Source organism: Molothrus aeneus, chromosome 4, assembly GCF_037042795.1.
Source record: "Molothrus aeneus isolate 106 chromosome 4, BPBGC_Maene_1.0, whole genome shotgun sequence".
NCBI classification, from domain to species: Eukaryota; Metazoa; Chordata; class Aves; order Passeriformes; family Icteridae; genus Molothrus; species Molothrus aeneus.
In genome coordinates, this window is record NC_089649.1 from 26,629,661 (window position 1) to 26,639,336 (window position 9,676).

The window sequence follows — 9,676 nt, forward strand, 5'->3', positions numbered from 1 at the left end:
AGCTTAAGCTACAAGAAATTACATAGGTCAGTTACTGCCTAAGGAAGCTTTGGAATTGGATTGTTTATAAATGACCCTTTAACTCGGTTGCATAAGAAATTTCATAATTTAAAATGTTATAAAACAACTTCCTCCTAAACCAGTGTGCACTGCACACATGCCCAGTTTTAATGCTGTAATCAGCATATTAGTTCTTGCAATATTTATTTCTAGCAACCGGTGATTACATTAAAAAAAAATTTAAAAAAATGAAAACAAGTGACCAGGCTCTCAGATGGCAGGAGAAAATATCTCATGAGAGAATAGCAACTGTATACTCGAGTTTTGCAAGACTTGGCTATGTTTCCATTCAATTATCCCAGCCTTTGCTGGGAACCTGTCTGGCTTTTGGTTTGGGGTTTGGTTTTGTTTTTTAAAGGGGAAAAAAGGCAAGCACTTAGTGCTGTAATTGTTCTAAATCAAGGATTACTGCAGTGAGATCTGCAAATTACATGTTCCAAAGACAACAGTTCTCTTTAGAACTTTATAAAACATGACTACTGTTTAGATTTTGTAATGGCTATTTAAAGAGCCATTTATCCATTCTGAAAAAAAATTGTTCCAAATGGAAGTGTCAGCTTCATGTAGCACATTGTCCCCAATACACTGTTGTGAACAGTTGCCTGCCTTAAGGACGAAAGGTCTTTCAGCTCTAATAGCGAAGAAAAATAATTTGGGAGCTAAAAATAATACCTCTACTGTTAACATACAGTGAACAAGCACCATGTGTTGGGCTCATTCATAGATCAAAGACCTTTCACATACAGCAGCTATGGGAAAGGTTAACTAATATGCAAGGATATTAGGATGCTGCCATGAGAGCACCTGAAATAGAGTAACCCTGCTATCCTGGAATACCCCTGTGACTTGGGTCTGTGTCCACTCCTGCCCTCCCCTGCTAATTGGCATTTGTTCCTGTGGGACTGAGAGAGCCCTCACTGTACTGTGCCAGCTGTCAGTGGAGACAGATGAGCTAGTAAAGATGGCCAAGCGATGATGGTGCTACCCTGGCAGTAAGACTAGGTTTAAATCCTTGTGACATGGAACAAGTTATTCCAGGTGAGACTCAAAACTAGCACCTAAATTCCTGATGTGCAATTTAGGCAGACATCAGAATCTAACCTTGTCTCTTTTGGGTGCCTAAGGAGATGATTATCATGTATTTCACACAGAAAAGACCTTCAAGGATTTAATGTTCCTACCTAATGGCTGAGTTAATTATCCAGACACTTCTGTACAAGCACTCACAAACCACTCTCTGCCCCCACACTTGGTTCTGTGCATGCACTAAAAGCAGTTCTTGCACGGATCACAGCATGGGTAGTCCAGTTCATAAACACAGAGCCTAGGAAACACACAGCCTTCCCCCTCCCCTCACCAAAACCAGCAGATACAGAACAGGGGAGTTGAGCCAGGATTATTTGCAGCTAATCAGGCCAACATCACAGGATGGTCTGGCTCCTCAGGCTTCTGGATCGCCTGGACCAGAGCCATTTTCCCTGTGTTACATAAAAGAACAATGTTTCAGCTAACTTTGGCTTCTTATGCAGCAAGCGATGACAGATTCACTAGTTGTGCTTATAGGGACTCACCAGCTCTACTGAATTATCTTCTCTTGTAGATTCCACTTTGGATGGCTGGGTCAATTTGCAGAAAATATAGGACCTTAAGACCCAATGCTTGCTCCAGGGTCTAGGACAGCAGAATCCACAGCATTTGTATGCACTCCTTTGAAACCACTGCAGTGCACAAGGTTTTGAAGCAACCATTCTGTTTCCTGGTGGCCTCTTGCTCTCATCTACGTGGCAGCTAATCAGGGTAAAGCAAGACTGGCAGAAAATAAAGGACACTACTGAGATGTAAGAAATGCCCTGTAACCTCTCCCATAAGGCAGCTGCAGTTTTTTCCCTTCATTTGCAAGGGGACTAATATGCAAGGGAAGCCTCTCCTTCAGAACAAGGACCTAACACAAAGTAGAACAGTAGAGGGGAAATAAGTCAGTCCATAAATAGCCAGAAGTCTGTCAGCTATGAATACCTTTCTCCTAAGTCAGGTCAGTGAAAAACTACTGGGCTAAAAAGGAAGGCAAAAGGAGAAGCTGTAACAGGAAAATGGTTGGCTATAAACACATTCCAAGATGAAACCAAAAACCTAGAAAGTATGCCCAAACACATTCATTTCTCCACGACACATCAGGAAGAGAAACTCTGGATTAATGTATGAATTTACCCTTTGAGTCTCCTCATAGATATGAAGCTCAGGTTTAGAAAGCCAAGCAAGCAAATGGGTATCTGCCCAGGAAAAGGAACATATATGCCAGAAATAGGGGAAATGAACCTCTCAATCACCAGTTTTTGGCCAGGTCAAAATAAGGACTGAAATACTGCTCCCCATCCTCCTAAATAAACAGTCATACCTTCAGGCCATGGATTTCAAATGATGGCTTCTCTTTGGACACTCCTCCTGCAACAACCATGCCTTCACTGAATCACAGATGTCTGCTTGGCTGAGATAACAGTCACTGCATACCTGGTCTGGGAACCTTAGAAAACCAAGGTTTTCTTCTTGTGAACGCTGTTCTACAAACCACATTTTGATAAACTCACCCATCCCACCTCCCAGAAACCCAACAAATGCAAATAAGCAACAGGTTCATTAACCTGTCAGCTATGGAAAATCAGCATAAACCAACAGAGCTAGGAGAAGAATTTCTGCTTCATACTAGAAGAGCAACTCACCCAAGAAGTGGTCTGTTCACTGTGCTGAGAAAAGGTAACTGACATAATAAAATCTTCAGCAGAATAAGAAAAATAACATACTCCAAAACTTAATGATGGTCAGAAGAGTTATTTGGACAGGCCATTCTTTGAATTTGTATAAATTGCCTACGGCTAAGAAAAGTGGCTAAAAAAGTCTACAGGATATCTATTTGGCTGAGTTAGGACATCTCTGTCTTTTAAGACAGAGAAAAAGGCACAGAAACAAGGACTCAGATCTTGACAAAGCAGAATGCTATAGAAAGATTAGTTCTTGGCACCTGTCTGTGAAAGCAAAGTGCTGGGCAACAAAAGAGGAGACAGCACACAGCACAACATGGCATCCCTTGACTGAAAAAAGCCCAAGATGGACAAGATTCTCACATTCTAGTCATTGCTTTTGCTACCCTGAAATATGTTTCCTTTTTACTCTTCTCTGTGAATTGTTTAATTTTGTCATGATTAACATCAGCAGCAACAATTTCTTTCATTCTACACTCTATTAATGCTAAATTAATAGGTAGTAATCATATTTGCAAACAAATCATGTGACAGAACAGCCACTGCTTTTTTCCTGTAAAGACCTGATAGCTTCAAACTGTACTCAACTTTTTATGACAATAACCTGAAAGAATTCACAATCAAAACATCCTCATCTAATAACCCTCAACAAATTTAACCATGAATGGTTTTAGCCACTGTTTGAAAATTCAAATTTTATAAGGCAGATTTCACGTATGGTCAAATTTTCCCTTTGAGTGGGACTGGTATAACTGCATGACCCAGAAATCAAACTAGTCACAGCACTTAGTTAATCACTGAGCAGTCTAATTCTGCCTATACTGGTACTAATATTTAATTGTTTAGTAAGTGTGAATTTACTGAAATTACATACTGAAGCGGAATTGCAAACCATTTCTCAATATTCAAGTGGTTTATTCCCTTCTTCCTCTAGTCCATTTGATTTCACTTCTACTCTAGGGCTCTTCCCTCCTCGCCCTTCTCTCCTGTGTTTGACTGACTTCTCTGCTCTTGCCCTGCCCTCATTGGCAGGAGTTCCCTGCTGATGGAACAGCTCTGCTAACTGCTCTTGCCCACTCAGAAGCAGTCCCCCTTTCCAATGACCTAATGCTGGATTTCCTTTGAACCTAAAAAAACTGACTTAAATCTAGCACAGGTCTAACACTTACACTGTATTTTCATTCTGTCCAGTTTGGAAATAAATACAATTTGAAGGAAGAAAGGAGAGAAAGACTATTTTCTAGACAAGTAAAGGAAGAATTTCCCTTCATGTGTTCCTCAAGCACATTTGAAGGATGGTACTTCCTTAGCTCCCAGGTATGTTGTGAGAATCAGATGCAATTATATGTAACTCATGTAAACCACATACAGAAGAATTAAGAGATATTTTAAATTAGATGCATATAGCTATGTTACAGGTACAGTTATCATAACAGCTACCACACAACCATATAAATATGGAACATACTGTATTTATCAAACAAAATTCAAAGAATTCTTCAGATCACCTTACTCCAGCTGTTGTCTCACTATCTTAATCCTTTGCCATTTTTGGGCAGGAGTTAGCTCACTTTCAGAGGCAATGGCAAGGAAACCCAGACAGAACAGAAAAAAAGCACAGAGAAAGCTGATGGGCATGGATTTAAGAGTTTTTCTAGTGGGCACTATTTTTTATTGGGCACTACTGCTACTGTAGCATGTACACTGCCATGACCCATGCTTGGGCTGAGGGTGTGACTAAGTAGAAGTCGCAGCTCACAGAAAAGATGAAATGGAAAAGTGCAAATACCAGTTCCAACCACACATCACTCTCAGTTGAACAATGAAGACTAGGCAGGACCTTCTCACCTGTCCCTCTACCAGATTTCATACAGTTTCTTTTAGACATTGTGGCCAATGCTTAATTAAAGCAAGCAGAAGACAACTCCTAACCAGGATAGAAAAGCCTGCCACATTCCTTGCAGCATACAGGAGTTGGGGGTTGAAGGATGTCCTTGTTAACTCAAATCTTGAAATCATTTCTAGTCAAGGGTATCTAAAATCCTCTAAACATATGCTTGATTTCCAGCTGCCAAATAGCAAACTTTGTTACTTCTCTCTCCATTCCTCAGCAGATTCAGCAAGTTCTCCAAAGCCACATCCTTGCCTGCAGAAGGTAGAGAATATGGCACTCATTTTAGATTGATTTCCCAATTTCAATATAAATCTGTTGCAAGGTGAGCTATGTGCCTGTGGACTAGCACTACTCTCATAATATGAATGACATGAAATTCTGAGTCAAACCAATACCAGCTAAGCCCAGTCTTAACTGTTCCACTGAAACAGTTAATTCCCTAAAAACACAATAAAAGCAATTTTTCCAAGTCATAGTTTTCACTAGCAACTTTCCTCCTTGTAATGCTAGAAATGTCCACCACTGTGGAAAAGCTCTGGTCTTTGTCAAATGATTGTACAATTGGCACTATCTTTACCCACAGACTCATTGCTTTTTAGCATACTCATCATTGTTTGCCATTATTCTCCCCTTCCACCTCTACTTCAACTATCACATGTCAATAGGCTAAGCAATGATTTCAGCTGTAAACATGTGCAAATAGTATTTTGAATATGACTCTGTCTTTGAGGTAAACTATATGTTCATCTTTTGATCTATGACAACCAAATGTCCTTACAAATTTAGATCCAAATAACAATACTGGCTTCAGTTCATAGATTTGCCAGTTAAGCGTCAGCTTAGGCAACAATAGCTTTCAGTCTTTGCCAAAAATAAAATGCTAAGTCCCTAAGAAAGAGAAAGACTTCTTCCTCAGTTTTAAGTAATGTTTTTATTTAAAGCAATTAAAAAATGGTATCAGGAAAACCACTTATGTGAAATTCATAGCATCTTCTCCCTGTCCCCCCTATTAAAATAAAAAAATACTATTTTAAAACACTCAAATCTCTAGTACTAAATTAATTAAATTCTGCAAGTATCTCTTCTGTCTCTTACTTTAAAGTAAGCTATTTAAATGCCCATTCTCAATCTCACACTTCACACACACTGCCATGTTCCTAAAAGCACCCTGACTGGTTTGAGAATCCACAGCCTCATTCAAATCAGCTCCCTCTCCATAAACTACTTCCCTGCACTCTATTTCACCCATGCTCCTCCTCAAAGGACTCACAGACGTCTCTTAAGGCACTTAAAACATTATTGGGGTGTCCACTGCTCGCTGTCTGACACTGATGTCACAGAAGGACTCAGAAATCCATCCATAAGCAGATGGGATAACCCTCTGACTCAAAAGGAAGTGAAAGGAGGGTGAAGAAATCAGGAGGCAGTACTTTTTTCCAACCCTCAAAAGCACAGTCTGATTGCTACTGTCTGAAGTTACTAATAAGCAAGAGCAGAATTTTGTTCCTGCAAGGAATTGTGTTCAAGAAAGTAGACAAAGAGGAAACAGAGGAAGAAAAGTAGGAAAGTTGCTGCTTTCTTTCACATTGCCTCAAGAACTGAAAGGAGGTGAGAGAACTTGCCATCAAAGTCCATGCCAGCTCTTTTCTAATATTCCCCATTATTTTGGAAATTAGGTTCAAGATTTAAAAGTAAACTAGGGCCTCCAAAATCAGGCTCTTCAATAAATACTTTTTTAAAGTTCTGAGAGGGATTTCAGTGCTGAGAAGAAATCATAGGAAGCTAGATGCCTCATCTGTTTAGGCATTCTGGAAAACATCACTAGGCTTCCAACTGAAATAAAAGGCTTTTAGAAATTTCACCCTAAATTGCAATGAAAAAAGAATTGCAACATCAGCTGTAAGGAACCCATTAGCCCTCTTGACATATTCAGAGAAATAAAGCAGTTGTCAGAAAGTTTACCTTTTACAACCCCTTTAGAGAAAACTAACAACTGAAAAGCCTGTGAAATACAGATGCAGTGTATCTTACACCTGCTTATGCTTGTGGCTGTGTAGGAGTCAAAGCAGCAGGTCTCAAACAAAGTTAATGTAAAGTAGGTGAAGATTCTGAGTTAAAGCAAGGGCTTTCTTCCAATGATTGCAGTGCTCCAATCCAAGTCAGGGCACCACTGCATGCCAAGGAGTCAGGGGTCAGAGTGGTCCCTTCTTGGATTATACGTTACTTGCATAGGTCCTGCCACCAACAGACCAGAGAAATGTCAGCCTGAGCCCAACCAAGATCCACTTACTGTAAATGTGTGGTTTTACCAATTCCTATTGCACAAATGTTTAATAGGTCCATTTGAGTATGCAAGGATAATTAAGAAAAAAAAGGGGGTTTTATTTGGTGCTAATTCACCACATGCAAATTCCAGCTGTTTACTGTAGACCTACCACCAAGCATACACTTCTTCCCACAGCTCATCAGAAAGCCTCTTGCTGGTGAAAGTGGTTAATCCACAACATTTTTGTTGCTGAAGCCAAGACTCCAAATGGGGGGTTTAAGTTACTAATGACAAAAAACTTGCATTCTTTAACTAGCGAATACTGTAAGGGTTTCTCCATTTACAGAAAACCACCCAGAAGTGGTTGCTGGCAGAAAAAAATGGACCAGAATAGAAGAAGCTGTTACCAGGCAGGACAGAGATGCACAAAGCAAAGCAGCAGCAAACAACAGGCTAGGAAAAAATCCTGTTATCAGGCAGCATGGGACAGCCAAAGTAAGCGACAAGTTCCTTAGTGCCCGCCAAGCAAAAGCCTTGTGCTAAAATATCCTCCTGTGCCGTGGCCAACTTGCAGCCTCTGACCCCAGGCTGGAAACAAAGCTTGGCCTCACGCCTCACTGCGATGCCTTGTGCCACCACATGACAAAAGAAATGGCTCCTTTAATAACTAGGTTTGATGTTTTGTATTATTCCTGCCCCAGAAGCAACCAGAACTTCCAGCCAGCATTAGAGCTTTATGGTGCTGGTTTCTCTGCAAAAAATGCACTGCCGTGAGTTATTTTCAATTTATGGAAAACCAAATAGAAAGCCTCTAGGGGAATCAAAGAGAAGAGTGAATTAAACAAGTGCAAAGTTGTTCCATGGGCATACAAACCTAAATCTAATATATTATCAGTAATACCTGACATCATCACAGACTGTTCTGTGATCTCATACATTTAAATTAAGACTCTGCATAGCATTGCATTTATAAATGAACAAGTATTGCATAGTAAATGGTATATAAAGAGCAATTTCAGTTTTGATGTGAACTATTGAGAAGATCATAAAGCTCAAGGCAGATCATTCTATAAATCATCTTTACAGTTACCAGATTGTGGCTCTACTTAACCCTTCTTTAACAGAATTCAGTAGAAGCACATCCCTCTGGCAGTGAATAACAGAAAAAGCTACTGAAGAAACATGTAACATGAAAAGATATAGCTCTCAAAAGAATCACAGCATCTGCTGTTGTTACTGGTCTCAGCTCTTCCAAAAAGCACTAGGAGAAGGCATTATTCAGGTCAGTTTTATAATTGCTCACATGGTCACAAACTGTAGTGAATAAAAATACTGAGATGTGCATCACTGCTGTGGTACTAGTTAGGAAAGAACGTAGCACCACAGCTAGAGGTGCCACTCTCGAAAAAAATAGCTCCAAAACTGTCAGCAGTAAATTCTTAGGAAAAGTTGGTGTCTACAAACTACAGAAGCTGTGTGTAGTTTGCCCACATCTTTAAAGTCACTTGGTACTGTAAAGGGGCTTTCTCTAGATGCAATAACAAGCATGCACTAAACAACAGAATGTCTGCTACTACCTCCGACCTCCTAGCACCACACCTGGCCACAGGAATACACTGCATGGCATTAGCTTACACCTAACTCACTTGCAGACTTTACTGGCCAAAGCCTGGCACAGAGTCAGGAACATACAGGGCCTTTTCACATCAAAATCACCTTTTGGGTAGGCAAACAAAACAATTATTTTTCAGATGCCTTTCTCATTCTAGTAACAGATACAGATTTAACTAGACAATTGTATCTCACTACGCTTCACTTTATACAGCAAATATCTTCTTTCTTGCTTCTTCACCCTGATAACATTCACTAATTTATAATTATAAGAGGGTCTCCAGAAGAGATTGGTTGATGAACCTCAAAAGTTTCACAGATACCTGGAGGTGTGTAAGAGCCCCATCCACAGAACAAGCCACCAGATATGGCACTAAGAAAACAAACCCAAACCACAATGGAATCTCATTCAGAAGCCACTACCTTGCTTTTCAGAGACCTGATTCACTGCTGAAGTGCATGGCTGGTAGTACTGGATCTCGTGACTCTGAAGAGCCCATGGTAGATGCTGGAGTTAACTTCTGTTAATTGGTTTTTGAAGGATATTTGCATTGTCACCTCAAAACCCTTGGGTCAGATGCTTAGGTGACAAATACAATTCATCTATGAAAGAAAAAAAGATACCTTTCCAAGTTATTTTATGCAGTTGCTGAGTCAATCAATTCTATACACTTAATTCCTTTCCAAATCAAACTTTACTGCCACCTCTTGCACTTTATTCTCCATAAGCCACTCCTGCAGAGCACCCTCCTCTGTCCAATAAAGATTCTGCTTTCAAGTCCCTGTTTAAAATTTGCAGTGCTCCCGTTTTCTCCCCTGCCGTGTCAGCAGCTAGGTTGACCACAGATGGAGCCCATTTGGCAGCTGAAATGACCCAGATGCTGAATCTGGAGCATCTTCCCAGCTGCAGTCGCTGGGCTCACGTCCGACTCCTCAGCGGCTGGCTGTCAAGCTGCCCTTGAGCTGTGCCAAGCATACATCCCAAAGCTTTGACCAAAGTGGGGCAAATGCTCTAAATCTGTGAGGCCTGCTGACAGAAAGGATAATAAAGACTAAAGGTTTTAAAAGTAGGCAGTGAGGGAAAGCAAA